This window comes from Camellia sinensis, chromosome 3 (genome assembly GCF_055761805.1).
Source record: "Camellia sinensis isolate YWXY chromosome 3, ASM5576180v1, whole genome shotgun sequence".
Taxonomy (NCBI): domain Eukaryota; kingdom Viridiplantae; phylum Streptophyta; class Magnoliopsida; order Ericales; family Theaceae; genus Camellia; species Camellia sinensis.
In genome coordinates this window covers 215,451,722-215,458,093 of record NC_138963.1, presented here as the reverse complement: position 1 = coordinate 215,458,093, position 6,372 = coordinate 215,451,722, and positions in this window count along the sequence as shown.

Genomic DNA, 6,372 nt, shown 5'->3' with positions numbered 1-6,372 from the left:
ATTATCTCTTTATTTTTGGAGTTAAATATTCAAAAATGATATATTTATTTCTAAGAGTTGTATAAATGTAAACAAACCGCCGTCCTTTTTATATATATAAAAAAAATTGTCTCTTTATCCTTTACATTGATGATGATGGAAGAATACAAAACAATAGTTTGTTTGGTTTTGGTTTTCAGAAAATATTTTTTAGAAAATCTTACTTTATTTATTTTTTGTATATTTTTTTTTTATTTTCAATGATTTTTTAATTATTATTTTTAGTATTTTTTTTTTAATTTTTAGACACACTTAACATAAATACACTTAAAAAGTACAATATTTGTGAAAAAAAAAAATCTTTAAAAAATTCATTAAATACACAAATACAAAAATTTAGTATATATTTTCCTTTTTTTTTGGTATTTATTAATTTTTTAAAATATTTTTTCACAAATATTTTACTATTTAGATACATTTAAGTAAAGGTGTATCTAAAAAAATATATATAAAAAAAATTACTTAAAATTTTAAAAATATTAAATAAAAATAAAAAAACACGAAAATCAAAAAACTCATTTCTAGAAAATTAAATTCAGGAAATTGAAACTAAATACACTGATTACTCTTTGATTTTATTTAAAATTCTAAACAATAATTACTTTCATTGGTTTTATTTTTTAAATCTGTTTTTAGTTTTTAGTTTTTCATATTTTCTTAGTTTTTGTGATTAAAGATACTGAAATTTCTTTATATTTTATATTTAAATTATACTTTTACATGAAAATCTAATATCTAATAATCTAAATAAAATTAAAAGGTAAAATATTGGTAAACATATTTATAAATTCAAACATGTATTGATTTATTATTATTATTATTATTTAATAGCAATAATTTTTTTCTAAAAAGAATACACAATAAATTATTTTTTAAGTGTCTTTAGATTTAGTGAATCTAAGCCTAAATCTAAAAGTAAAATTAAAAAATAAAAAAGTATTAAATTAAATAAATTTAAAAAGAAAATAAAAAGGTTATTTAAAAAAAAGAGAGAGGTGTCAATGGCAAAAAATATGAAAATCAGAAGATTCAAAACAAGAGTTTGAAAAAACAAACCAAGCTAGTGTATGTCGTTTGGTAGTATTTATGTTTTTAATTTTTTGTTTATATTTATAAAAATTTAAAAAACTCAAATAAAAATTTATTTGGTAAATTTTTGATTTATATATCAGTGGTCTCGGTTTATAAATTTGGCTAAAAAATATAAACTCAAAAAATGTGTTTCCATTTTGAGTTTTGAATTTTTTTTTTTTACCACTCAACACTAGCTATCACCCTCTACCATTTTCCACTACCATCTTCCGTTACCACCACCCACCCCCACCACCACCACCACCTGCCACCACCACTCACCACCCAATTACTGCCACCACCCACTCGCCACTACCACCCATCCCTCGCAGCTGCCGCCACCACCACCACCCACCCCTCGCCGCTGCCACCACCACTACCGCCCACCCGCCACCACCCACCAACCGCCACTACCATCCATCACCCACCACCACCCACCACCACCTACCTGCCACCACCACCCGCCACCTACCTGCCACCACCATCCACCACCCGCCACCCACCACCACCATCCACTACCCACCACCCACCCGCCTACCACCACTACCCACTCGCTACCACCCACCACCCGTCACCGTTACCCACCCACCACCCACCACTCGCCATCCACCACCCACTCGCTACCACCGGCCACCGTCACCCACCCACCACCACCCTCCATCTGCCACCTACCTGCCACCACCATCCGCCACCACCACCACCACCACCCACCCACCACCACCCTCCATCTGCCACCTACCTGCCACCACCATCCGCCACCACCACCACCACCACCACCCACTTGCTATCACCCACCATCCGCCACCGTCACCCACCCACCCACCACCACCACCACCACCCCCACCCGCCATCACCCACCACCACCCGTCATCCGCCACCCACCTGCCACCACCACCCGCCATCATCACCCACCCACCCACCACCACCCTCCCGCCACCACTTTCCACCACCGTTTTCCGCCGCCACTTGCCATTTCTCACTCTTTTTTATATTTTTAATTTTTTTTAAACATTTTGTCAATTACCAAACGCGTTTGTAGTTTATGTTTTTCTAAAAATAAACAAAAACCAGGTTATAAAATTTTTGTAAATATAAATTGAAAACGTAAACGTTACCAAACAGTATAAACTTCTGTTTTTAAAATTTTTCTTCACTAATCTCTAATTTTACACAAATTATTCACAAATTTCTTTCAATTTTTATGTAAATTTAATAATCTAATTAAAAAATGGTGCATATACACAAAAATGTAATACTAAATATCTACATTATGACCAACTATTTAATTATGAATAATTAACTTTTCATTGTTACATGTATTATATTATTATAAAAGATTTCACATATTATTTTTGTGATATCTTACATATGTCAATGTACATATATAAATACTAGCATATGCTTGTGCCTGAAGGCACAGTATAAATAATGTTAGGGCTAGATACATAAATGTACCTGACATACTTACAATTTTCACGGGTATACATACAATAATGCTTTTACTTAAATAATTATATGGAAATTGTATGTATGCCCGTAATGACCTAGTGTATTAGGTCATTACAGGCATACATACATTGTATGGAAATATGTGTAAAATATATTGAACAAAAATGAGAAAATAGAAAAATAAACGAATAGAAAGAAAAATACAAATGGAAGAAAATAAAAAAATAAAATGAAAAGAGGGAGGAAGGTGAGATCACGGAAGGATGGGTGAGAAAAGGAAAAAGTAAGAGAGAGAAGCGGGAAAATAGAAAATGTACATGTAAGATATTTTTTGAAAAATATATCTCAGCCGTTATTTTATAAATTGAATAGATCTGAGTCGTTCAAATGTCCCAGTAGGACAAATGTGTGTAAGACAAATTCAAAAATCATCCTGCTTTATTATATAGATAAAAAAAAATATAAATATAAATATAAATTTATATATGTTATAGTATTCATACATTGTCAATCTATAATGCTATATTACCATTGGATACTTTAATTTTCTAACATGTATCACTTTAGTAATATAGTTATGTTTGCTAGGAAAAAACTGCGAAATTATGTATTATTCTCTTATCAATTTATGTTCAATACATATATATATATATATATATATACATGCAATACAAACAAATGTCTACAACAAACACTTTCAATAACAAATCAAGATTTTGCAAAACAACTACATCACGACAATAATTGTATTTTTTTCCCCTCATAGAAAAAATACATTATTGAGAGAAAATGAATTTTGAAATTCATAACAATATGATATCACTTCAAACTTTTACTCGTCAAAATATTTTTATTACAATGAGTTAGAATGGTGACTAAAAAAAAAAAAAGAAGATGATGAAACAAAAATTACAAAATATTTATTGCAACATGCTCTTCAAGTAAAGTTAGACGAGTTAAAGTAGGAATTATCTTATCTGTTGTGAAGTTCAAGAAAAATAATGTACCCCATGCACACATTTTAGTCGTATTATAAGGGAAAAAATCAAATGATACCCAAACATTATCGATACAATTTAACGATACAGAAAGTAAGTACATCAAATAAAAAGTTTTGATCAAATTTTGTCATATGCTGATTACTTACAGATGACATAATAAATTATGTAAATTGACAGTTTCATAAAAGTGACATTACAAACACTTATAAGTATAGATCTATAAATATCGTGAACATAATTATAGAATTCCTATATCGATCGAAATATTAAGTTACAATATCATTCCATTTTCTTAAAAAAACTATTCCACGTTTTCTACGTAAATGAAAATATACTAATGACTAATGTTATATTTTTCATCATGTAAGATATTCGTGGTACAAGGAACGAAACTTGTGGGGACATATTTTGCAAATGATAGCACGTGGCCAAGGTGACGCCGAAGTGTCAACCGATGTGCCACGTGGCCTGGTCTTGATGCCAAGGTGATCTCTGCTAGCCCCAGGTTATCTGCGGAGATATCGAAATTTGAGATAAGCAGATAAGGGACAAGAATCCTAAAGTAGGGGAGGATCTCAGTTTGGATAAAGATAAAGCTCTTAGGGAGTTTATTCTTATCTAGCTGAGAGTCTAGGATGAACATTGAGCTTGAGTCCACCAAAGTGAGGCTTTTATAGGGATCAAGTCAGTGCTGGTTATAAAAGCAGGGTACCCCTATGGGTCTCAGGTATATGTGATATACTGTGAGCAGTAAGTTCTTTTCTAGTGAGTTTTGAGTACTCTTTGCTATCTTTGAGAGATATTGATTACTGACTTGATTATCGGAGTGCTCCCAGGTGGACGAACCATTGCCGGATTCTCATCTTCTTGTGCAAGTTGTTGGGCTTAATTTATTCTTTCGGTGCTCTCCAACTGAGCTCCTCGTTTGGTTGTGTGGTCAAAAATCAACACCCACAATTTGGCGCCGTCTGTGGAAACTTAAGGAGAATAGATGGCCAACAACGGGCAGGGAAAAGATTATGGACAATGTCCCAGGCGGGAGTGGTAAACATGCCGATCCTAACATCGAGGAAGAAAACCATAATGAAGGATCACAGGATCAGAATCCCGGGGATAAGGACGTCGGTAAAGAGGGAGACGCCCCCAAAGAAGTCAGGATGAGATGAGTGTTATAACAAAAGCGACCTCCAGGTATCGAAGGATAGATGCTTGAGGAGGGATGGCAAGAGATGAAGGGAATGGCCAACAAGTTGACAGATCTACAGTCGATTGTCAACTTCATGATGTAGCACAATGTCATGCAACCACCGTTTCCGTTGCAAGACACGCCGATGCCAAGGGCCAAGATTGTTGCCTAGAAAGAAGGGCAGAAAACAACCCCAGTAGTCCTGCGGTATGCCAGGGAAAAGGAGCCCTCACATCGGCCTTTACGGGATGTTGGGCGAGGAGAGTCGGTCAGAGGTGACTTGTAGAGAACACCTCGTACCAGGGGAACATATGTCAAAGAACCCCAGAATATCCAGGAGAAGGGCTGGTGTTTTGATACGGTGAATGAAGAGAAGTCCAAGAGGACACATAACGACATTGGGAGTAGCGCACCAAAAAGACTGAAATCTGTTGACAGCCAAGCTCCTGGTCGGACTAAGGAGGATTTGAGAGACTACCTCCAGACGAAGCGGCAGAATGCTGAGGTCACATCCCCCGTCAAGCCGAGAACGCCGTTCTCAGTAAAGTTGGATAGGTTTGAGGCCCCAAAAAGGTTCCATATGTCGAGGTTCCAAATTTGTGACGTAAGTCCGATCCAAACTTTCACGTCGGCTTATATCTGAATTCAATAGCTTTGTATACCGGGAACGAATCGTTGCTGTGCAAGGTATTCCCCTAATTCTTTGGGGAAATCGCATCGGATTAGTTTCACAAGTTACCGAAAGAAACTGTGAAAAGTTAGGAATGACTAGCCAAGATGTTTGTGGCCAGGTTTGTTACAAACAAGTTGTAGCCACTAAGGGTAAGCTCCATGATGGCTCTGAAAATTAGCGAGGGTGAAGGCCTCAGGACTTATGCCAAAAGATATTATAAGGTGTTCAATCGAATATCGAAATGCAACCAGGAAATGACGGTTGTGTCTTTTAAAAATGGCCTAGAGGATGAATGCTCATTTCAAAAGTCGCTGGTAAAAACTCTACCAAAGAATATGGAGGAGTTCATGGCACGGATCGAGAAATATGCCAGAGCAGAAGAGGATACGTCAAGAACAAAGGCGCCGAAACAGGAGAAGAGAAATGGCTCGCCAAAGCGAGGCCGAGGTAATACTGGTTTTAACAGACAGGAAATAGGGTTGAGCACTGCATAGGCAGTCACCACTGTGTTCCGGATCTCGGTTTACAAAGTTCTAGAAAGGATTAGGAACCAGCCGTATTATAGAGCGCCGGAAAAAGTCCCTGACGAGTTCATGGGAAGGAGCCTTAGGAACCACTGTGCCAACCACAATAAGGATGGGCACCTGACTCAGGGGTGTAGAGCCCTAAAGACGCATTTGGAAGACCTAGTCAGACAGGGTCACTTGAGAGACCTAGTAGATAAGGCCAGAACGAGGGAAGAGCATGCAAGGCTTCCCCCTGCACTAGTAGCACAACCACCGCCATAACCACAGCAAGTAGAACCTCGGATGATCAATGTGATTCACTCGAAGGTTAATGAGAATGATATGTGAGGAGAGACCCAAAAGGTGAGGCGCTTACAACATGTGTATCAGGTCCAGTAAAAGAGGCCCAGGACAAACGAGTACCAGGGACCAATGGTGTCCTTTACT